We start from the raw sequence: 26,703 nt of genomic DNA, 5'->3' as shown, positions 1-26,703 counted from the left end.
TTGTTCCAATGCATCGAATTTCAGGAAATTTGTTATACGTAGCATTCCTTAAGGCTCCTTTGTTGATTGTCATTCCAAAATAGTAAGAGGTATAAGGTAGAAAAGGACCCCATTTTCGGTACCAATTTGAACACCTGTCATAAGGTTCACAGGAAGAAGGTTGAAAGTGGTGGGACTTTCTTTTGTTTTCTAGTTTGGTACTAACCTACTTCTGGAGGGCACCTATCCTGAACCGTATTGACATTGACTTTTCAATTAAGGTCATTGATCCCTCCCTCAAGGTCATTAATCTCTTCCTCAAAGTCATTGACCTCGACAGGTTATGAAGAATTGAGCCAACATTAATTTTTTTTCGAACAAAAAACGATTTTACCATTTATAAGATTTTTTTAAAAAACTATGATTTTTTTAAGGATAATTTTTGACACTTTTTTTTAAAAAAAAACTTGAAAAATATATGTACTAAAAAATTGTTTGGTTTTCTTCAGGATTTTACTTCTTTGAAAATATGTTCGACCAATCTTGATGAAAATTAAAGTTGGCAGGGGAATGAGAAAGTTATAGTGGTACAAAAAATAACCTGACAAACTTGCGATTTTTAAAACTTTTTTTCCTACACTTGGCGCTGCAAAAATGTTTGAAATTTCAGTTGCAGGCTAGAAGGAGAAGTACCACAATATAATTTCCCCATTTTTCAATGTTCGGTCCAATTTTATATCCATATATATTTGAAGCACACGTTTCCAAACTGCACCAGGAAACGAGAAATTATCCAAATTGGCTGATTTTTTGATATGTTGTAGCCAAGACCCTTGGACACAATATATCAAAAAATCAGCCATTTTGGGCTGCGACTTCATGCTATATGGAGTTGCAACCTCCGAAACCTTGAAAATGGACTTAGTGCAGCTTGGAAACGTATACTTCCTTTTTCTTTAGTGTGATTTTTTGCTAAAAAATAATTTATAATTTCCTCAATTTGCAAACTATGCAAACACTCAAACGACCATATTTTGCTCAGTTCTCAATGTAGAAAGCCTCTTCAAAAAAAGGCAACACATTCGTTCAAAGTTTGTTTTAGTGGTGTTCGCTCACTCACATCCAATTTTGAGTAGATAATATCTTTATGTTTATTCCCTCTGACTCTCCATACTCAAATATTCAGCGTTACCGACTTTGAATTTTTGCAATACTCGGCTACTGTGAAACTAAATAATTAATTTTAAAAAATAATAATAAAAAAGGAAATAAAATGTTGGTAAAATTTTTGCCAAAAATGCAAGAAAATGTACCAAAACGTATCAAAATACATAAAGTAAAATGCTTCAAAAAGACATTTATATCATTTAATATTACCAAAAAGTAATGAAATTGATGTAAAATTCAACCAAATTGAGCAAGAATATTGCATAAAACATCGTTGAAACTCCTTCTATAATACAGAAGTAAAAGTTTTAAAAGCACCACAAATTGAAAAAAAAAAGTTGTTGAAAAATATTCAATAATTTCTCATTTACCTATTATCGATTTTTGATTTAAAATTTGGAAAAAACACGTTGATTTTTCGAATTTGGCAAATACCGTACTTTTTTATGTCCGGTAAGGATTAATACTGGCCACCGAAATTTGGTTTCAGATATCGGCTTGTTTAAAGTGAAACATTTGACTCCCTTCGATTTTTCACGTGTTCAATTTAGTTTTATTGATCAGTGAAAAACCACTAATTCGCATGTGTATTATGGACATTTGAGCGAAGACGGAAAAGACAGAATAACTCGAGATGAAAAATCTAAAAATTAATTTGTACATAAATCCAAGTTACCTCCTCCCCCCTAATTGCATCCTTTTTAAAACCGATTTGGATCCTCCAGCGAAAGTTGACTTTTCTCCAGCAATTTAATATCTCAACTTTTTTTTCAACTTTTAAAAAAATGTATTTTTCAACCAGTCACTACACATTCAAAATTTACCTGCGATGAGTCATGAGTGCCAATTTTATTGAAATCTCGCCAAATTTTACTGAAAATTCTATCAAGTATTTTTTTTTTCAATTTTCAGGATTTGAATGCATTATTCATGTTTTCAAGTCATTTTTAGCAATTTTATGTACAATTTCCCCAACATTCTGTACGTTTTTTTTTAGTCTTTTCCATCCTTTTACTTGACAACTTTTCAACACATTCTCACAAAATTTTTGCCAAATTATATTGAAATTTCTTTAGTTTATGATGATGTACTTGTACTTACAGTGTTTTTAATTCAATTTTATAAAAGTTTACCAGAATTTGAATTTTTTTGCTGGTTTGTAATGATTATGGTAGGTATTTTATTCGCGTTTTAAAGCTATTTTAGCGAGGTTTTATAGGCAAATTTCCCCCCAAGTGACCCACGTTGGGCGCCAATGATATGATATAGATTTTACTAACCACTGTAGGGAGATAATTCCTTACCTTTATACATATAGTGATATTTCCTGGAATGACTACCTTACGATAGCTACTTTGACTTGAATACTTTTACCTGGGTTGCCTGGCTAGGTTGAAGATTCTTTGGAGCGTGGTTGGTTATCAATAGAGCTCGGATTTTTATGCGCTTAAAAATCATTTTATGCGCATAAAATATGCATTTATTTTGATCAAATTATGACAAAATATGCACTTTAATGCAACATCAATATGGGTATCTATAGAAAGGATTTTTCATTTCAAAGGTGAAGAGAAGGCTAGAAAATTAAGAAATTCAAAAATTGACTTTGAAAAATCAATATTAGGTTAACTGTAAATCGATTAAAAAAAGTTTTTTTTTTCAGTTTTTTTCCACTTTTTCAATTTTTAATGAAAAATATGTACTACCAAAAATGGATTTTTTGGCCAAAATTTCCAAAATATGACTGAAAAATGGAAAAAATGGCCAAAATATGACGAATATGCGCTTAAAATGTCTAAAATATGCATTTATACCCAAATTATGCAAAATATGCGCTAACAAGTTGGGCTCATTTTACTCAGAATTGTATGATTCACATAAATCCATAGGATATGCGCGATCTTCTGCAAAGAATGAAAATATGACAAATCATAAAAATCCGAGCTCTAGTTATCAATATCATAACATATACCATGAAATAAAGAGCTTACACACCTTGTTACTGGGATTTATTACACAGTATCGGTAAGTACAGCAATTATCTACTAGTACCTGAGAGCATGCGAATGCTCGTACCTTAACATAAAATTAAGAGATAGAGTTAACAACCGGACTTTAACACAATAAAAAGAGATTATACGAGATAACCAAACATTGACATGAAGGACTGTACAAAGTACAGCTACATTAACATAAAAACACTTTGAACCATTACTGGCAAAGAGGAGAACAAATTAACACTCAGACATTAACCAAGATAGATGTATCCGCGTCGACTCAAATACACACTATGCCCTCCATAGCTCTCGTAGCATCATGTGTCCGCTCTGCCTAAAGAGCTTTAGCTCTGCCACTCGAGGACAACACAGTGTTACCACTAGTCAATAACCGAATAGTAACGCATAAACATGATAGGCACAGTTGTATACCTATCACATTTCTTTATTTTTTGGTCAATTTTCATTAATTTTTTTGCATGTTTTTTTTCTAGCAATATTATCATGAAAGACGCCAAATTACACTATCAACCTCAATTTAGACCTAATTCGAACCCCTGACATATTTTTGCGACAGTCCATCAATCTGAAATTCATTTGTAGAATATACATTATTATGCAATTTTAGCAAAATTAGAACCTCAAATTTTTTCCTATCTGCGATGAGTACATTTTCTTTGAAAAATAATCACACCTATGAAAATTAGTTGAAAAAAATTGCATTTTTGTAAATATTTTCTGAAACTGCAACATAATTAATGATGTATTTTGATCAAGATTATTTTTCGTTTTTGAGTCACTACATCACTCCGGTAGTACTTTTTTATTCTAAAAACATAAATTTCACGTTTTACAGGACTCAACGTTACCAGTAATCTGAGATTTGACCAAAACCGCCATCATCGGAGAACCTCGACACAAGCGTATAGAAAACCAGCCTCAAACAAGACCAGTCAAGGTTTTCCCACCCACCTGCTCGAATTAACAAAAGCTCGGTAAGTAGCTAAGTACACATAGCTATACGAGTACACAAAAGCTCGACGCGACGAAAGACGATTCTCGGGGTCGGGTCGCGAAGCGAAAATCCAACACGAGGTAGTGCTTTTTCGTTGTTTAAAAGTTTTTAATTAGTAGTTATCCCAAATTACTGCACAACATGGAACGAGCGACGATGCTTTAGCTTTGGTTACGATGTTTGTTCGTTTTTTTGTAGCCGTCGTATCCGTATCCGCCCAGCAGGCCGGATAAATTGGGTCATTTTCGTTAAATTTACTCGCACATCAACTCATCGACCACCTCATCGAGGGAAGGGATGAAATATGGGGGAGGTTGTGCGATGTACGCGGATATAACATAGACTTGTAGCCGAGCATTTTAATCTAATTTATTCGCGGATTTCGATAGATCGCGACTCGCTGAATGAATATCTCTCTAGTCCCAGTATAGTTATCGTCATTAGTGAGAATGCTCTGTGTAGTTGTAATATATATAAGCGAGAAACAAATTAACCCCATAACCAAGCGCCAGTATTTCCGTTAGAAAATTCGCATCGCGCCGTGGCTTTTTAATATAAATTGCTCGACGACGCGAAACCGACAGAATCGGCGAGTTTTTCTGCTCGATTCTCGCTCTCATCTCATCATTCGCGTATAATAATATAAAATAACAAGGAAAACGTGCTCGATGCTTTTATTAAATAAGACGTTCGTCGCGCCGCGTATATCGTAGATCGTGATCGACGATTTTTGAAACCGCGATGACTGTTTGGGTTGAATTAGAGAGCAGATAGCATTCATTATAGCTCCGTATAAGCTCCGCATATACTTTTACCATATTTATATCTTGGTGAAAAGTACGTATAATAAAAAGTTTCGTCACGCGATGCGATAGTAAACCTATTACGACGAATATATTTCTATCATGTAAGCTCTTGTGGCAAATAAGGTACTTCATAGCACATATTCCATCGCCAGTAAATAAACCAGAATTAAGTAGGTAGGTATAAATAATAAGTATAGTGAATATAATATTTAGAATGATTTAGGGATTAAATACGTGTTTATCATTCGATGGATTAAATACGAGTAGGTACCTAACTTATGACTGCGCAAGCACATGATACTTACTTTTATTCAAACGTAAAGAGATAGGGATTTACTCTAAAATTACAATGTTAAGTTGGAACTATAATCAACACTTCCAAAGACCTCAAATGAAACGTTTCCGAAAGCATTCGAAACATATATTTTCTCACCTGGATAATGCTCCTTCCTTGAGAACCCATATCTTCACTCCGGTCGTACCTCGAAAATTCCCCCACTTTGAGGACTTAAATCTCCTCTCCAGGAGTACCTACAAAGCTAAAAAAAATTCTGTATGACTTTCAATTCAAAATGAATGGTCTTCAAAAAATGCAGTCCTTTTCTTCGATAATAGATAACTTGAAGCAGAATAAAAAGGAATATGCTTCAAATCTTAGGATGCATGTTGAAAAGTTTAAAGTCTGATAAGAACTTTTTGATGCAAAGCATGACAGGTGCTTTTCAGAATTAGCAAGACTATTTAACACCCTGGACTTTTGTCCCCTCCCTCCTCACTCTACATCCTCAACAAAGATACACTGACACAGCGAATAAGTATAGGTACATACATTCTTGAAAGAACAATTTCTAATTGAAAATTTGAATATGAATCAGCGAAAAAGAATAGGTAAAAAAGAACATTCATCCTATTTTCTTTAATTCGTGCGTTGTTAGTTCAAAAATAAAAATGCCCCCCTATCCCAAGTGCCTTTGAATTTGCCCCACAAAATTGATTTTTTGTTCTGAAAAAAATAAATAATGAAATACCTACCAAAACAACTATTTATGTAGTTTTCGAAAAAAACATTGAAATTTTAGGGTACGGACGAGTTCTTTATTGATACTTAGATAAATTATTGTTCATTTTTTTTCTAATGGGCTTCATTTTGTTGAGATATTTAGAGTAGAAGTTTAAAAATACATACCAATTAAATTCCTACTTTGTTTTCAAAGTTGACAATAACAAATGTGAGAGGGGCGATTGAGGCTACTTGAGGAGGGGAAATCTTGGATCTAAGTTTTTCGATTCGATAAAAATCATGCGAAATTCAAATTTAGCATGCCTCAAAGTGAACTGCAGTGAACGATTTTTTCGGACCAGTTTAGGTATTTATGAAAGAGGAGAGGACATTAAATTATCAGTAACTGAATGATCGATTTTCTCACTTTAGAAGCATCATTGGGGATTTCAGATTCCTGGGCTCAACTGAATTCCCCTTATTCTAAGTATCACTCTACCGCCAACTCCAAAAAAATTCAGTATCTTACGAAATGGATTAAGGAGGATGAATAATTTCGGCATTCAATAAATTTCTTCTGACATGTTTACTTAAGTATTCTCTTATTTGCTATTTTTATTTTTTTTCTGTTTATTTGGTTTTTTTATGGTTCTAATTCTAAAGGTTACAAGAATTTTGATAAAAAAATTCTGCTCATAATGATGGTTTCAGCCAATTTCTTCCCACATTTTTTTTTAGGGAAACATTTTGGAAAATGAAGATTGAAGATGGACGTGAAAAGAAATAGTGAAAAAAACACTCGCCCATTATACGTGAGAAGATCGACTTTTAATCAAATACAAATCTTTTACGAACAAATTGAGTCACTTTTTTTGAAACATTTGTATAGCAATCGATTTGTTTACAATCGAATCGAATCATTTACGAACGGTTGGTGATTAAATAAATTGATTGATTTCTTGGCGAATCATTCGCAAACGGATCAATTAATTTAGGATTGATTCGCTTTTTTTTTTTTGTGAAACTATCGTTAGGAATTGATCTGTTTTCAAGCGAAGTGAATCGAATCGAATCATTCACAATCAATTGGCGATTTAACAAATTGATTGATTCCTAGGTGAATCGCTCGCGAACGAATTGAATAATTTTTCATGAATCATTCGCGAACGAACTGATTCGTATAAGTGACTTGTTCGCAAACGAATCAATTCATTTACTTAATTCATGGACAAGAATCATTCGCGAACGAATTGAACAATTTTTGGTGAATCATTCGCGAACGAATTGATTCGTATAAGTGACTCGTTCGCGAACGAATTGATTAGTATAAGTGACTCGTTCGCGAACGAATCGATTCATTTGCCTAATTCTTGGTGAATCGATCATGATCGAATTCAATACTTTTTGGTGAATCATTCGCGAACGAATTGAATATTGATTCGTATAAGTGACTCGTTCGCGAACGAATCGATTTATTTACTGAATTCTTGGTGAATCGTTCACGAACAAATTGAATAACTTTTGGTGAATCATTCGCGAACGAATTGAACAATTCTTGGTAAATCATTCACGAACAAATTGAATAATTTTTGGTAAATCATTCGCGAACGAATTGGTTCTTATAAGTGACTCGTTTGCGAACGAATCGATTCATTTACTAAATTCTTAGTGAATCGTTCACAATGAATAATTTTTGGTGAATCATTCGCAGACGAATTGAACAATTTTTGGTAAATCATTCGCGAACGAATTGATTCGTATAAAAGACTCGTTCACGAACGAATCGATTCATTTCATTTACTCAATTCTTGGTGAATCGTTCACGAACGAATTGAATAATTTTTGGTGAATCATTCGCGAACGAATTGATTCATAAATTGAAAAATTAATCAATTCGTTCGCGAATGGTTCCCTTAAATGAATTGATACTCTTCACGAACAATTCATTGAAAATTGAATCAATTTGCCAATGCGTAAACAATTTGTTTGAAAACAGATCCACTTGTTACGTAATGAACGATTCCTTAGGATTGGTGAAGAGTTTCATCGAAACCTGTTCAGCCATTTTCTAGGTAATGAGTTTTGAAAGGGAGTCCAACGTTGCGAGAGGGACTGATAGGAGGGTTTTTATTGCATATGGGATTATTAAAAAAGAGTTTGACAGAAATGAAAACCTTTCAAGCAATTTTTTATACTTAAGTTTTAATATTTAATTTAATTTTTTCCTAATTTGAGGTAACGTATGTACAAAAAGACTAGGAATCTGAGGGAGATTTCTTCTTAAAAAAGGCCTTATATAGCAAAATAAATGGAAAAATTTGGGTAAACTGGTTTTTATTGATTTTTTTTTGAAAATTTACTGGGCTCCCCACATAACTTTTTTCGAGTTGGGGAGGAAATCAAAAAATGGAGAATTATTATCATCTCATAAACTCCAACAACTTTAGGAAAGGGAGGAGACATTTTTCAATTTCAAAACGAGCTTGTAAGCTAAGTACATATTCAACGTAGGATAGGTTCTAAAAAAATTCAATCCGCCCTATTATGGAGAACTTGTGGCTTCTTGCCCTTACCTTTCGTGAGTATAACGAAGAGGTAACACTCACCAATTGATTGTAGGTTATTGAACGCAGTAATGAATTTGCAACTTTTTCCAATAATTCTTTCCTCGCATTCCCTTCCATACCTACACGATGCCGATAAGTACACAAAAGTAAAGCTCGCTTTTCACTCGAAAGTCGAGTTTTCAACCCTTATAAAGGTACAACAAAACACGAACGAATGAAAAAAAAAACACACGTAGGTCTCAGTACATCGTCATTAAAAATTATAAAGCTAAGAATCCTCTTAACTGCCTGTTTTTCCCCCATCATCAGTCAATCAATCGCATTAAAAGTTTTTCAAAATGAAATGGAGTATCAATTCATAAAATTTCCTCATTCGAATGGTTCGATTGTATTGCCGGTTGCGGCAACGACAACGGCGGCGGCGTAAAATTTGTAATATTAAATTTCAACTCGAAATACGTGACGAGAATAACAAACAATTTGAAAACATTATGCACGAATTTGGTTCGTTTCAGCGAAAAATATCGATACGTGATGAATTCTAGACGTATTCGTATATTCCACATTCTGCTTTGCTGCCTATTATACGTAGACTACTTTACCTATTTTCTTTTAGTCTTTTTGTTATTGTTTTTTTCAATTTGAAAAAAGCTTCTTTCATTAAATTACTAGCGAATTTCCTTTCAACAGAAAACGTATTTTTTTTCTGTTTACCACGATTAATCGACAGTGTAAGTATAGGCGTTTTATTAAATGGGAAATTAATTAAATTCCAAATTATAATGGCGGCTGTATCTTTATATAATGTGGTGAATTTCCTATAGTACGAGTTGGTATCGGAGATGTAGATACACGTGTGTGTGGGTCGAATTTGTAATTTTAGGCGGATGCTTAACATATATACGAGTACGTGTACTTAAGCTTTGCCTATTTTTTTTGTTTGGGTATAAGGGTAGGTATATCTCAACTATACGAGTTGGAGTAGGTAATTTTAGCCCTCTGAAAGAAAGTTTCTGGGTCGAAATTTCGTTGGCTAGGTATTTCTTAGTAGGTCAGAAACGAGTATAATGTCCAATTTACGTATCGTTGTTGAAAAACATCTCATCTTTTTGTCGAAACGAAATACTCGTACCTACATGAGTATAGGTTACGTCAATTCGGAAATTTTCTTCTTCGTTGAAGTGGGAGTAAAGAAGGTCTCCAGTTATCCCCCCTTGCTGGTTTTCAGCATTTGAACGACTGATCCTTAAATCATGGTGTCAGTCGACTCAAAAGTCAAAAATACAAAGCTTAAGAATGATTTCGTGCGATTGTTTTCTCGTCAACCAATTCGTAGACCGTTTTCTAATTTCTATTTCTGAGCAATAATATCGAACGATACGAATATCTGTGCTTTTCACAACCAACGTGTACATTTCCTCAGGATAGTATTTCGATTGACGTTATATTCTCAGCACACGAGTAGAATTCAATACGTAAGCACTATTAAGCAGTATATAGAGCAGTAGGTCTAGAAACCAAAACACACATCTATGTACTTGGTACGATATGAATGGAAATGTCAGCGTCACTCAAACGAATATAATTCCAAATCTGCGAATGTAAAGACGACAATGCGGGGCGAAAGCTTCAACGAAACTTGCAAGTGTGAATAGAAAGAGAAAGAGAGGTAAATTTGGTGGCAAAACAACACCATACAATTCATTATCGATCGGTTGTTTTTGCTCTGTTTTTGAAATGCTTCTAGGCGCGTGTTTCGCGGTTTTTCCCAATGAAATTCAGGCGTAAGAAAAATTCATCTACTGTCTCGTGTTATCTTTCCAGTCACCACAGTCCCTGCTTCTTCATAGTCTCTCTAAGGATATGTCGTTTATGTACACGTAGTAGACGAGGTGAAGACGAAATTGCCCATAGCGTGAGACTGACGTGAAGTTATTTCTTCAAATGAATTCGTCTCTGTTTTAAAGACTTCGTGTCGGTCGTCTTTTGTGTGTAAACAATGGGGGAAAAAAGAAAAAGAAAAAGAAAAGCACCCCGAAGAAGATGTGATTTGGTACACAGAAAAGAGGCGATACGTGGATAATAGAGCCTACAAGTAAGGTTTTCTTTCCATTTCTTTTTCTGTGCGTCATTCCTTTGTGGCCATTTAATCCATACTAGTAGCTTCTTTATAGTACATACGATGGTGGTGGCGGTGGATAACTCGGCCAACTGTTGTGATTCTTTTTAAATTAGAATTATTGATCTATCCATATACCCAGCTTCTAACTCTTTTCCTAGTCCACCTGCTGTGCGAGTAGTGTAATCGTATAACACATCACACATCTTATACGACGTACGAGTTATAGAGGGGAAAAAACGCTGGTAAACATTTTTTTTTTTCAAAAACCAACTTCAAACATTCGAGTACCTGTTTCTTCGTTGAAAAAAAAGAGAGGAAAAAATCGAACATTTAAGCTTTTACAAGTATTGTGAGTACTTTGAATAGCTCGAGTGTAAAGTTGCTTCTCTTTTTATGCACCGAGATAAATGTTACCTTTTTTTCGAATAGTACTCTCGAGCGCCTTCGTGTGTTATTACGCTATGCTGGAAAAAAGCTACGAATTTGCGAGAGAAGCCTTATAAGTAAGTGTATTTACCGAGCCAACGTACCTTCTATTTCATTCACAGTTCGATGATACCAATTTATTTAGAACGATTGTGAGAGAACAAAAGAACGCGGATGAGAGGGAAGCGTTAAATTTAGTCTTATTTCCGTTTTGTAGGCTGCTTCGAATTTGATTCGGAACAGGGCAATGAAATTGGTAATTTGTTGACGTTGACAAAAGTAGAAAGTACGATACAAATGCAAAGAAGAAACGAGTGAAAAAAAGATACCTATTTACCTATAGTGACCGTATTCAGGATGAAACCTCTCAAAACCGATTTTCGATCAGTTACCTACCTAATAAAAATAAACTTGGATGGGTGATTTTTTTTTTGAGATCATATTGATCATAATAATTACGAGCTTGACATTTTTAATTATTTTTGTTTCTTTAAACGTTTTTTAGTAAAAGTTTTTGGAATTTTTTTTGATAAATTTCTAAAATCAAGATTTCGCTAAAATTTTATTTACCTCTCTTGCTATGGTAAAATTTCAAATTTTTTATTTTTGTTTTATTTTGATGTTACTTAAACACCTAAAAATTCGATAATTGTTCCCAAAATTATTCATCTCATTGGCTGATTGATAGTTGATTTATGAAAATTTGAGGAACAGGGGTTATATCAATCCTCACATTCGTTTTCCATGATCCCAAATCAACACCATGTGGACAGGTTCAATCTTCAGTAGAGCAAAAATTGTGATATGGGGTATGAAAATTTAGGTGTCAAGATCCTGATTTGGTAGTTTCGATTTTTCCCTTGGATATAATCTCCCTCTCCTTCCATATGGAGCTCTCAAGAAAGATTGTAGGAAAGTAAGTAAAGGGATCCAGTTTGAAAAGTTGTGATATTATTTATAACATGTTAATGTCGATTTTTTTCATACAATTCTACTCTCGATACTCACTCATTTATGAGTCTCAGATGACCTAGTTTTCTAGAAAAACGTGTGAAAGATTTTAAAATCTGACAATTTTTTTAGAGGAGAGAGAGGATGAGGAGTGTTCTTTTAACGTTCACAATTTACTGTTACACAAAATTTCAAAATTCGCCTCTATTTTTCTAAATTTGGAAAAATTGTTAACTTTGGCACAATTTTTTAAAATGCACAAATGTTCAAGATTTGGCACACATTGTTGAAATTTGACACACTTTTTGAAAATTTGGCACAGTTTTTTGAAATTTGACCAAAATTTGTAGAAAATGTCCAAATGTACAAAAAATTAGCTTCGTTTAAAAACTGCCACAATCATTCACAACAATTGGCATTTGAATCCCCAAGATGGTCTACAGTATTTCAAAATTTGCCAAATTCTCTATAAGCTGATAAATTTATAAAATACTACCTACCACACATTGTCAAAAATAATTATTTGAAAATTTAAGGTTATTTAACAACACAAAATTTGCAACAAAAAAATACCAAAATTTTTCTGAAATTGGAAACTATTAAAAACTTTTAAGTTTTTTCAAGAGAAGTGAAATTTTTTTAAATTAATTACCTTAATTTTTATCGATAAGTTACTAACAGACTTATTCAAGAATGCCACAAAACCGTTAAGAAGAGACTGCTAGCTTTCTACTATAGACACTGGACCTGTCCGCTCTGTGGAGTAAGACAACCAACTGGCAGCCATCTTGCCAAAAAAAACCTGTGTAGGGAAAATTTCTCCCGCTGAGTGCTCTTGACTGCGCTGTTGTTGATTTCTTGAACAAAATACATGCAAAGTACAGCGCAGCCAAGAGCACTCAGCGGGAGAAATTGGCTCTACACAAAATATCACTACCGCCCCTTTCTCTCGTTGCCTGCAGAGTGAAGTACAGCGCCGCCAAGAGCACTCAGCGGGATAAATTTTCCCTACACAAACTTTCTTTACCGTTTCCATTCTCCTCGGCCTGCAGTTGGTTGTCTTATTCCGCAGGTCCAGTGTCTATACTTTCTACAATAAAATACTACCAGGTGCTACTACTTATACCCAAAGACTTCTATACTGCAATTGTAATACCCATTTTCAATAAAAGGGGACCGAAACGACCCAGGAAACTACTGTGGAATTAGCCTACTAAATGCTGCTTACAAAATAGTTGCAAAGATGCTAGCAAGAAGAATTGAGAGCCATGCAGAGCCAATAATATTGGAATGCCAAAATGGATATTGAAAGGGAAGATTATGCCTAGATGGGGTACCTATATGCAACAAAGCTGCTGATGGAGAAGAGATGAGAATATAACCTAGAAACCCACATGTGCTTTGTTGATCTGGAGAAGGCGTATGATCAAGTACAAAGGAAGAAGTTGTTTGAAATCCTGAGGAAAATTGAAGTAAACTAACAAATAGTTCGCTTAGGGCTGGATTTTCAATGCTCAGATAAGGAATTTAACTCCTTAATTGAAGAAATATACACGGATAATGTAATAAGAGTAAGATCTGGAAACATGTGTTTGGAATTATAGAGCAAGTGGGATCAAGCAGGTGTTTTATTTCGGACCCCCTGCTGATCATTGTTCATCAGTTTAATTGATACCTGCCGAAGCCCATCACTCCATTGTTCTCCCAATCTTTCTCACACCTGCAGGTTAAGGGATTTATGACATTCACTAAGTACCTACTTACTTGGTTAAGGGGTTGGTAGAGGGAGAAGCAGGTAGGATTTTCCCCCTCTACAAACGTCGTTAACCTCCTAAATCAATTCCAAATTTGGGTTCAGTGCGATCAGGATTTTGATTGGGGTAACATCTCAATTAAATACTATCTCACACCTTTTGGCTTCCAGCACCTTGTGCTATATTTATTTTCCCTATCGTTTATTTCTATTGTTTATTATTTTTATAATTATTTTAACGATTTAATTTATTTCAACATGTCAGAAGCAAAGAAGATAGGAAGAGGAGTAAGACAGGAATGCCCAATATCATGTAGTCTGTTCAACTTCTACTTTGACGATATGATTGAAGAATGGCTGAAAACCAAGCCAAAAGGGCTAGAAATCAATGACACCCATGTCAATACCCTGCTATTTGCTGATGATCTGGTGGTCTTTGCTGACAATGAAGATGACTTGTAGAGACTAGAGAGGGATGCACAACCTTCAGAAGTAGCTGATAAATATGGAATAAGAATCTCATCGTCAAAAACTAAAGTGATGGCCTTCGAGGGGAAAGAGCCAATGCGCAGTAAAATCGTGAAAGCTTTAAATATCTCGGATGTGAGCTATCATATGAAGGAGAAGTCGATGCTCAACTCAAGATCAATAAATTCCCGAGAGTAAGCAGAGCAATAAACCGAGCCATTCCTCCAAGAAAAGTCGGAGCCAAAACTCGAATAAGAATCTACAATACGCTGGCAAGACCAATGCTGCTGTATGGAAGTGAAACTTGGATGACGAGAAAGGATAAGTATAAAAAACAGAGTAACTGCAGGGGAAATGAGATTCATGCGAGCCACTGTAGGATATATGAGACGAGATAGGAAAAGGAACAAAAACATCCTGAAGGAGCTAGGAGCAGAGCCGTTCATTCGAGGAGTGAAAGATTACAGAAAGAAATGACGGAAACTCACTGATAGAATGCCTGATGAACGGTCCTCTCGAAAAGTCAAAGAATACACTCCAACTGGCAGGAGGAGCAGACAGGCCCAGACCCAACCACCGAGTTACTGAGAAAATCTTGATAAGCCGCGACGTATTTGGGTCGATGGGGTAAAAACTGGGCCACTTAAAAAATTTCTGAATGAATTTTTATGCTCAGTGTCCTGCACTTCAAAACATGGGAGAAAAAAAATTGGCCGAATAATTGAGGAGCCAAAAATCAGGGCCGCTAAAATGGGATATCTTGGTGGGCCACGTACTCTTGGGTTCGGCCCTGGGAGCAGAGGAAGACTGAAGAATAAACTTGATGATACATCAGCAAGCAATTATTCTTCTACAGTTTCCCAGACAGGCTGAACAGCTCATCGGGCCAAAGTTCAATGTTGATGATGTTATTTTTCAAGTTTACATGGAAATTACCACCTCCTCCCTCAAAAAAATCCTTAAAAACCGCAACAATTTAAATTTGTCAAATGTTATTTCAAAAATTAATGCAATTTTTCAAGACTTGGTTCAATTCTAAAAAATTGGCACAACCTTGTACATATCCGGATTGAATGAATTTTATCAAGTTTTCAAGAATTAAGTGTCAAAATACTCTTATTACATCTGCCTGAATTTCTGTTTTTGATCTAAGCCCACGTTTCTCATTTCCATATCTCTATTCTCCTCTCGCCTTTACTCAAAGAATTTTTTTTCTCGTGAAATCGTATACCTACCTAATTTTTCATCTAAAAATCATTACTTTTCAATTTCTCCCCGTCGCGTCGCGCCGATTGCCTCAATTCCGGCAACAGTTTTTTTCAACTCGATGAGTTAAATATCAAAATCGAGGGTCGAATCGCAAGTGAACTAGTTCGTATTTTCACCCAAACGTTGAAAATGTTTCGATACAACGACTAGGTCATCACGATAGAAGTTCGTGCGAGGATCAGGGATATGAATTTTTATTTACCTTACGTACTCGTACGTACACAGTAATGTTTATTTTATACGTATAGGAACTCCGCGTCGACCGATAGGATTGCGGTAGCGATGGCGTTAAATTTACACGTACGTAAGGTACAGGCCAGGTCTAGGTACAATAGTACACCTATATCGATCGACTAACGCGTACGGTACACGAGCCGGCCAATTATTTAAGTGAAAAATAACACGCGAGAAAAATTACGCAGGAAGCGTTTTCGCACGTCATTCACGTCGTCACCCTTGGGTATATTTCTTGAGCTGTATCGACAGCTCGAGCCTAAAAATGGAGAAAAGGTTACCCTTGGAAAACACGGGACATTATCCTCGAGAGGTTCAACATACCTGAATATTCTCTATAAGATACCAGAGTAATAATTACGCGACAAAATTCAGCTTGAAAATAAGGGGTCATTCTTTTTTCATGAATCACGATGCCAGCGACACAAACACAAAGAAGAGGAAAATCCGGCTAATGACGAAGGTGAAAACAAGAAGTGGTGAAGAGAAAGCTGCACCTGTACACATGTAGTCTTGACCACGAATTGGTCAATAAAGTTGACCGCGAGGTGGCCATTCGTACACACCGAAGAGCTATTCGCATCGCACTAGCTGAAAATTTTATCGACTTGTTGAAAAGGTGTTCTAACGGTTGTGAGACTATAAGGGTATTTGAGGACGAGGTAGAAGGTACACGGACGTGAGAGGTGCATTTTCCGGCGCAAAAGGCAGCAAGACAGGTAGGAACACCCCATGATGACCTAGACGAGAGATGCGGCTCGGGGGACCGAATAAATTAAAATTTTACCTGCGAACCGAAGTTGTAAATAAGTCGACGATTAATTTGTGTCGTAGTCGACATCGTCGTTGCTGCCCTCGTCATCCCGCACATCGAGCCCATCGCCCCATCGTACGTACCTACAACACTGCGACAAATGAATACAATTTCGTGTTTTTTCAAGTTTATTAAAAATTTACAACGTTTGTCTCTTATTTCCGGAACGTTACGCGGTCGTTCTTTTCGTAGGTACATCTTTTTCTTTCACCGTTGAAATAGCAAGACGACGAATAGAAATGTCAGGGTTACGTAAAATCTTTCAGAATTATAAATTTTCAGTTTTTTTTTTTTTTGTGAATGGTGTGTGATGTCGGTGATCCTCCGATATAAAATAAAACGAATAAACGAATGCCTATAAAGGCTAATTTTGACATTTTTTCTTGAAATATTAAATTTTTTGGTGGGTGGGAGGGGAAGAGGCAACCTGAAGCATCCGGGGATTTTCCAATTTTCTCAAGATATTTCAAAATCCCTCTGGAAGGGTTGAATATAAACTGGAGGAAAGAAAATCGCTGGAGGTTCTAGAATGCTCGAAAAAATTATTCACAATAATTCATTTTGATGAAAAAAAATCACTTCATAAAAAATATCTAAGTTTTAAAATCGCCTTAAAACAGTTTTTTTTTTAAATCTTAAAATGAACTTCAAGATTGAAAATTTGGTTTACGTGGGTTTAGTTTGGTTTCCTTCATATCTGAGACCTGAGAGCTAGATAGGTACCTGTTTAAAAGGTTCTTTTGTAAGCATCGAAAAATGAATCTGATTTTTTTTAAGAACCACTGAAAAATTATGAAGCAACGGGTTATACCTACACCTACACCAAATATACACAAAAGCACAATTCTGTTTATGAGAAGTACATACCCACTACAAATTAAGATTTTATCGACTCGAATTATAGGTCATTAAGAGATAGAAACCTACAATGAAGGCAACTGTCCAAAGCGAGCGAATCATCGCGAAGCAAAAGTAAATACCTACAGTCAAAAATGGTGCAATTAAAACACAATTAAACTCGAATTAGAACCCTCGTTTTGCTCCAAAAAGAATCAATAGCTGCGAAATAACGCTGTATATTTCTATTTGACTCGAAAAAATACCTACTGAGCGTTCAGAAATTTCCACAAAATTGAGAATTTTTGAAACCTCTTTTATTTTACGAAAAAAAATATGATCGTATAAAAATTATTGTACGAGGGGGGCTAAAGGGAATTTTAATCAGAATTTTAGAAATTCTTAAAGACCACATTGGAAAAATATTATATTTCTGAATAAAACGTAGATACTTATACCTATTGGAGTACAAAAGAATGAATGAATCGTGATGAAATCCCTCTATCACGAGAGGTAAGTACCTATCAAAAAAGATCAGGGTCATTCCACATCAATTCGACCAAGAAGTGGTAAGGGAGGGTCGGCGATTTTTTTGAAACTTTTCCTGCGGGAAGATCTTCTGAAGGGATGACCAATGGCGCAAATGGTAAGTAGCCCTCTAGCCCTTTCTGCTAGGGGGTGTCAAAGTTTTCAGTGAACTTAAATATCATCCATTTCAGCAGTGGATTTTTCTATAACCGCGATACCTTCCAAAATGGAACTTTTTTCAATAGTTGGGGGTTCAAAAAGCTTTTTGGCGATATCATAAAAATCAGTGTTGCCACTTTTTTTCGCACGAATAATTAGCTCGAAAAATTTCAAAACGTAGTTTTCATATCGTTCCGACTCTCAAAAATTTTGAAAAACATAGATTATGGACAACTTTGGCGTTATTTCGTAAAGCCAATTTTAAAAAATCGAAAGTTTGCGAAAAAATTCGATTTTTTTTATTTATAACTTGAATAGAAGTTTTGATTGGTGAAGTTGGCCCATTTTACAACAACTTTTACATATCCGTAGCAAATTGTCTAGAAAAAGCTTACAAAAATCTAGATGAAGTGTGTCAACTCTCAGTGGAGGGAGACATTGAAATCTGTGGGGTAAATCTCATCAGTATGGGTACGAATATACTCTCTATATATAGACCACCTACTGGAAATTTGGATGTCTTCTTTAATAAAATAGAAGAGGCAATATTTCACTCTCAAAATTTGGGGAAAAAACTAATAATTGGAGGGGATCTGAATATAAACACTTTGATTAGGTCTAGTGTCTCTCAAAAACTTATTGATATGGTCACATCATACAACCTACTCCTATGCTGCAAGGAGCCAACAAGGATGAATAATTGCCTTGATAATTTTATATGTGATAATAATATGTTATTCAAAGTGAATGTTTGTAGGACGCATATCTCTGACCATGATGGAGTACTATTAGCTATACCATTGGAGTCTAGATCACCTAAAACAAAATCATTTAGCTTCAAAACTCGTAATTTTAGTAATTATAATAAGCAGTTATTTGTGGACTCCCTAGAAACAGTAGACTGGGAAAATTTGCTTCAGGGTAATGATTTTCAGTTGAAGTTCAGCAATTTTCAAAATACATATGTAAAATATTTCAACCAATCCTTTCCTATAGTTACTAAAAATTATCCATTAAAAAAAATTAACACAAAATTTGCACCCCACTTTAAAGATAAACTGAAAAAATTGAAACAGGAGCTAGAAGACATCAGAGAATTCAATCAAATAATTAAATCACCATATTTGAGAGAAAAATATAAAGTTAAAAAAACTGAGTTCAAATTATTGGTTGCCTCAGCTAAAAAACATGCAATTGATGGGAAAATCTTAGCCTCATGTAACTATAACAAAACAGCATGGGAAATTATAAACCATATAGGCCAAATCAGCAATCAATTGAAATTATTACAAATAGCAATATATCAACAAAACAACCCTATGAAATTGCTCAACTTTTTAACTCATTCTTCACTAAATTGCCAGATCACCCCCATACATCACATAGCTTTGACCCTCTGTCACTAGTAACTCACACTATCCCCTCCTTTTTCTGTGAGCCTACCAACATGTATGAAGTAATCAGCATAATAAATTCCCTTAAAAATTCCACATCCAAAGATCATCTTGGTATTGATGTTAACACATTGAAGCTCTCTGCCCCTTTTGTTGCTTACCCCCTTGCTACACTCTTCAATGAATCCATAGAAAATGGTGTTTATCCAAATGAAATGAAAACTAGCATAGTAACCCCTGTCTTCAAAAATGGAGAGAGAAATAAACTAAATAATTACAGACCAATATCAATTACCCCAGTTTTTTCCAAAGTATTCGAAAAAATATTCCATAAAAGATTAGCAGCCTTCTTTGAAAAACATAACCTACTCCACCCATCCCAGTTTGGCTTCCGGAAAAACATGAATACTACTTCTGCAATCTATAAATTTGTTCATGAGATATTGAATGGTCTCCAACATAAGAAAAGTTTATTGGCAATTCTTTGTGACTTGCCCAAGGCCTTTGATAGGGTTGACCACAAAATTCTGATAGAAAAACTGGAGAGATATGGTGTTAGAGGAATACTACTAGATTGGGTCAAAAGCTACCTATCTGATAGATTTCAAATTGTAAAAATCAACAATAGCACATTTTCTGATGTAGAACCTATTAAACAAGGGGTACTTCAAGGATCTATCTTAGGCCCACTGTTTTTCATTATTTATATCAATGACTTACCACCTTATTTTGGATACAGTCTCACAGAATTTGCTGATGATACAACAGCTCTTCTAGAAATTAATGAAGGTGTTGATAGTGAACAGATTCAAGGCATCATAAACGATTTGATAGCTTGGTTTTCAGCAAACAAAATGATACTCAACTTGAATAAAACACATTACATGGGATTTGGGAAGGTACCTTCCTCAATAACTGAAACTTACAGCATAATTGAATCAACTAAATTTTTAGGTGTCATAATAGACTCTGACTTGAAATGGAATATCCAAGTGGATCATTTAATCAAAAAACTCTCCACCTATACCTACTTAATAAGACAACTCCGTGAAATTACACACTCACATACTCTAAAACTTGCATATTTCGGCCTATTTCATTCTAATCTGAGCTATGGAATAGCACTTTGGGGTGGTAATCACAGTCAACTCCAACGTGTACTTCTAATACAAAAAAGGGTTTTAAGAATCATGTTTCGAAAACATCCAAGAGAATCCTGTAAATCTGTCTTCATTGATAATAACATACTGCCAGCTCCATTTGAGTACATACTTCAACTGTGTATTATGATAAAGAATGGAATAATTAACCTAAAGGTACCTTCCCACTCCTATGAAACACGATTTAAAAATTTGGCAATTGGTGAAAATTTAAGAACAAAAATCATGCAAAACAATGTTGATTTTATGGCCTCAAAAATTTATAATAAAATACCACAGGATTTAAAAAATATACCATCAAAGAAACATTTCAAAAATAAACTTAAAAATTGGTTACAGAGATATGCGTTCTACAGTGTTGAAGAAATGCTGCAGCTAGATGGATAGCAGTTCTTCAAGTTTATTTTATCCCTATTGTTTTTCTATATTTTTTATTTTTATTTTTTTACCTTAATCTAACTTGTAACATATTTGCAAAATGGCATGTACTTTGTTTATTTGTATCTATTAATACCTAAATTTTTGTATGTACTGCCCTGACATTGTAATACAGCGAAAGCTGTCGACTACAATAAAGAATTTGAATTTGAATTTGAAAATTGAAAACCTCCTTTCACTTGATGAAATAAACTCATCACAAAAAATCAAAATTCAAAAAGTATGGATTTCAATTTTTTTGCTATGAGTGTATTATTTTCAACTTTTTCATGAAATACGTCAGAAAGAGGTCAAAATAAGAAAACTAAATAAATTTCAATTTTTTTTTTAATGATATGTTTGGAATTGAAAATTGAATTTTTTCAAATTTTGAATTTTTGTGTTGAATTGAGTTCATTTTATCGAGTGAATGGGTTTTTTCAACTTTTGTCAATGGATGTGTAAAAACAGATGTGCTTAAACCCTCATTGCAACACTTGTAAGCAAAATTCAAGGGACTAAAGTTCATCCTTGCCCCTTCTGGAGCAATTCTTTGTTGGTTTCTTCCCACTGCAAAGATGCAATTTAAAGAGGGCCACCAGTATTCGGTGATGCGATGCTACATCTGCTCCAGGATACATCTTGGATTATGTTATTGCCGACTTCCAACTCTTCTATACTAGGATGTAATTGATTTGGTTTTTGACACCACCACCGTCGACATTTTAGTTAACCTAGACCGCTAACCATACGCAAAAAAACTCCACTGCGTTACCTTAATGCCAAATCTGAGTATGTCCATACAAAAAAAGTACGATTTTACGCATCACTGATAAGGTTCGGATATGCTCGAAAGGGTTCGTTGAGTTCTGATTGAACATCGGTCAGCTTTGTGCATCTTTGGTGGTGCATTTTAACTGTACTCAGATGCAAATTTTTCAATTCAGGGCTTCCCAGAGTCTTATCAGTGACGCAAAACGACGATGTTTTTTTTGGATGGACATACTCGGATTTGGCATTAAGGTAACGACTGGTTATGTCGCCAACTCTGAGTAATAAACAAACGCAACAGCGCATGCGTCAACAACTGATGATGTAGTGTGTGTGTACATGTGTGTATATTGCTGATAGTAGTTGTGTTATGCATGTGCTGTTGCCTTTGTTTATTACTCAGAGTTGGCGACAAAACCAGTGGAGTTATTTTGCATATGATTAGCAGTCTAGGTTAACTAAAATGTCAATGACCACCACCGGATTTCCATGTGTACAGTCGTCGATTATGATGCTGAAAGAGCGTATTTGTAATGATCATTTCTTGTTCAGCGCAAAATTGTAACAATCTTTCACCCCGCTCATTCCTTTCATCTAATCTGTGGCAGCCAACATAACCATAGAACCCACCAGACTCAGAGGCGTCAGATTTTCCAACTTTTGCATTGAAATTGCACATTACCAGTTTTACATCATGTCCATTGTCCGGGTACGTTGCCTAATGTCTCCTCTAAGTCCTTGTAGAATTCTTCAATTTCTTCATCTGTTGACTGACTTGTTGGAGTGTAAACCTATCTACCTATAGTGAGAATAAGGGTACAGTATACTGTGTAATAGTCTGTTTCATCAAAATGAAATTCTAATCCTTGACGCGAGCTTTATTCCTCACTACTGAACAAATATTTCATCGGAATTAGGTACTCGTATATTGCTAATATTCAAATGAGATTTGTTTGCTTAGTGGGGCCTTGTGAATGTGGAAAAAACCGAAAAACTTAGCCAAAAACTTGCTAATTTGTTTTAGTTTTTTGAAATTGAAAATATTGTTGAAAAATTGGCTTTACTACGTTCCAAAATATGTATCCAGTTTTGGAAAGAACATCTATCCATGTTTTGGCTCAAAAAAAAATTTTAAAAAACGAATTCACCCAAAAATGAGCCATTTGAAAATGTTCATCCGCTCAGTAGAACCTTAAAAGTGATCTTGGAATTCAATAGCAATGGCTTAAGTCGACACAGAATCTCAAATCTTTTTTTTTGGAACTAAACAGGTTGGGTAAGATCTAGAGCGAAAAAACTGCCCCTCTTTGAAGACCCATATCTCCCTTCAAGGGGCACCTCCGGAGCTGAAGTTTTTTCTGAGTCACATTCAACTCGAAATGAAGGTCTCCACTGAATTTGGTCAAAATCCTCCAACATTTTTTTTTCGCGATCAACCATATTTTCTCAAACACTACTCGATAACCCAAAAAAATAAATGTTTAACAACCGATTTCGAGCACGTGGTGTAAGAAGAGCAAACCAAGCTCCCTTCACAATAATACACTAGCCACAACATCAAATCCCACTACCGTAGGTATGGGAGAACTCTCTTTGTCTACCTAATCGACTCAATTATACAAAGGCTTACAAAAACATCTCGTCTTCTGCTCAGCTTATAGCGATCTCTTCTTCCAAAAATACTCGCCCTACTGACGTACGAGCATCTCTACCTCGGTGGTAACGACGACGAAAGCAATGTAGTAATTTAGCTTCGCAAGTTACGCTTGACTAATTTCATTAATACTATATAAGACTAGGCTCTCTTCTATCCTCCCATCTTTGCATTTCTCAACCGAAAATTCTAATCTTATAGGTACCTATATACATAGGTAGGTATAAGATACGTAGGTGGTTAGCACCATGAGATATACAGAAGGTATAATACACTCGTACGTACAAATAAGTATACCAGAACCTGTCTTATCTACCCCTTTTTTGATACGCCACGTCTACACACAATCGTAAGTATAAGTAAACCAGCAGCAAAGGTATATAGCCCGAGAAAGAGTAACGAAGCTGGCAATAAATGCGCGAAAAACGAGTCGTACGTAGCAAACCATGGTGAATTTAATTTAGAAAAGCGCAGATTCGTTATTGTGTGCTAGTATAAGTATGTTTATGTAGGGAGGAGTACAGGAGTATACCTTTCTATATGCCACATACATTCTGTAGGTAGGTACCTATTTGTATGTATTTCTATTCTATATACTTTGGACGACGTACGAGGTACGAGTAGGTATTTTGAAATTGGAGCAATTTCGTTGTTTAAAAACATCGTATAAGTACACACATACTCATACAGAGACGCCAAATTCTCTTCGCAGACCTCCCCAAGAACCCGAATAAGTACTCTTTCCCTACACCAGTTTCTATCAAATAAGGATAGAATTTCCGCGTTTTAACGAGTTCCTTCGAGATATTTCTTTTGCATTTGTTTTACGAGATGTGATGTGTACTAGGTGAAGCATACGAGTAGATACCATCGACAACGGTGGCCATTTCACCGGTGACATTGCTTGCTTTAGCTAAAAAATCAAGCAGAAGGCGACAGCACTCATCGATTGAATGTTAAACGACGAGAAAAACGATTGGCATTCATGATGCATGCTGCATAATTCGACGCTTACTTTTCCCAACTTTTTTCTTCGTTTCCTTCGAATAGTGAATTTCCTTTCCGGAGGTTTCGAGTTGAAAATAAGAACGACGGCGAGAAGTAGGATGAGGGGTGGGGGGATTTGGTTTTTACTAGGTATGTTCTTTTTTGCTTTTCTCTAGATGAATTTGAGCAAGATGTTTTATTCGTTGCGTTCGTTCTCGCGAGTAAATTTATTATTAAGGCTGTAAATAGAATTCTAAATGAGCGTTTTTTAGATCCTCGCGATAAAAAAAAGCTAAATCGATGTGAGATGAATTCGCGCGTTGTATCCAATGGTCGACGGTGCCACGAAACGCTGAGCGTTTGGAGAGTTCCACAATTTTTGATAGACCCCCCCCCCTTCCCTAAAAAAAGTCAACTCGTCCCAGGAATACTTGAACATTTTTTGGGAATCGAAATTTATTTTCACCTGCTATACAAAAATTGAGGTCGATATAGGCATAAATGCCTAAATGTGTTGTGACATCATCGATTTCCTCTCATTTGAGGTCATTGCTGAGCTCAAATATTTTCCCAATTCAACCCCTCAGTGTCTCCCTACCCCCTTTAGAACGCAAAATGTGTGTTTGTGCGTTTTGTCGACGCGAATATACTACGTACCTCTACCTACTACAGTAAAGGCACCGAATGTAGGTTACCTTTGATCTGTTTGGGTAAATTAGTTGGATAATTATTTGAGCCCCGGTGAGAGGTAATTTTTGCAAATCGAGTTCGCCTCCGCGTTATACCATCATCGTCGTCTCATCATTTCTTCGTGTACGAGTATAGTGCATAGGATTTCTCTCCTAAGTAAGAGAAACTTAAAGAAGAAGTTTTAAATCCACTTATAAAGACTTGCGTTCCGCTTCCGGAATTGGTTTTTGGGTAATAGTCTCCTCTCTTCGCTCAGCGATCAATTAATTTTTCAGTGATTAAGACGATGAATGTGTTCGTACCTACATTATTATACCTAATAATATGTACCTACTTAACTTGACTCGTGAAAAGTTTCGTGTGCTTTTTGCTATTCAATTTTTCACTCGAAACAAAAAGAAAAACACGATAATTTGCTGCAAGTTTTTCACGAGTATTATTTTTACGTGAAATCCAGACAATGAGGCAAAAGAGTTTCTAAACTTCGCAAGCCAGAAAAAGAGATTCACTTCGCGATTCATCAGCTTGTGTGTGTGCAGGGCTACTTCAAAAACCACGTCAAATGACTAAAAGCTTTTCCACGTCGCTCGGATGAACGACTAAGCGACGCTTTAGGCCTTTGGTACAACAGCAGACTAAAAAGCATTACTCGAGTCAGAGCACGAAAGGCCGCCAGAGGCCTTCGTCCGTCGCTTCACTCGCGTTTGTATATTATTACAAATATACGAATTAAGAGTTGACTGCGGTGTAGGTGGAACATCGCGGAAGGCTGTAGTTCGTAGTCGAAAAAAAAAAAAAAACAACAGAAAAACTTTCTCTTGTACGCAGTTAATTGAAAATTCAACGAGTAGAAAAACATTTTAATAGGCTCCAATGAAAAGGATTTTATTTTTTTGATGAGGTATAAGTTTTGCGAATAAATTTCCTCTCATCGTTCCTCTCCCCCTTTTTAAATTCACTTAATGGAGTAAGGTTCTTTGTTACAGATGAGAAAATTCGGCCGGAAAAACGCCTCGTATTTTAAGGTGCCAACTTTTGTTTCGCTGCTATTAATCAATAATTAATCGAAGACGTTTTACGAGCTGTGTATATAGATAGGAACAGATAGGTCCCAGGTAGTAGTAACGAAACGGTGTACTAATTTAATTCCAACTTATCGACGGCAATAGCTTTCTGAATGGAGGTATTTTACAGCAATTTTCTTGATGAAGAAAGTTTATCGCAGGCTAACGGAATTAGAAATTTTTCGTCAGACTTGGAAATTAGACTCGGGTATACTTTGGCTGCTTTTTGATTGGAAACTCATGTTCTTATTATCTTGATTAAGAAAAGAGATGAGCATGATTCGACTTTTCTCCGCATAAGTAGATATATTTACAAAAACTTGGATAATTTGATCAAAATTTTAGCCTCATGTTGCGTTTCGATTTATTTTTATTTTCCAGAAATCTGGTCACAAAACATTTTTCTAGGAAGGTCACTTCGTTCTGAACTCCAGTATTCCAATGAATAAGTACTTTACCAAAAGTCTAGTTTTT

General features: G+C 35.4%; 1 protein-coding gene across 1 annotated transcript in view; it reads left to right on the top strand.

Annotated features, from left to right (window-relative positions):
- LOC135848099 (cationic amino acid transporter 2) overlaps positions 1 to 26,703 on the top strand; it is a 198,528-nt gene that overhangs the window by 13,186 nt on the left and 158,639 nt on the right. The window contains exon 2 of the mRNA XM_065367878.1: positions 4,000 to 4,138. The gene's annotated coding sequence lies outside the window, so the exon portion shown is untranslated. The remainder of the gene's footprint in view (positions 1 to 3,999; positions 4,139 to 26,703) is intronic.

This window comes from Planococcus citri, chromosome 5, assembly GCF_950023065.1.
Source record: "Planococcus citri chromosome 5, ihPlaCitr1.1, whole genome shotgun sequence".
In the NCBI taxonomy this organism is placed as follows: Eukaryota; Metazoa; Arthropoda; class Insecta; order Hemiptera; family Pseudococcidae; genus Planococcus; species Planococcus citri.
Note: the sequence above shows the minus strand (reverse complement) of the source record. Positions and strands in the feature narration are given on the sequence as shown.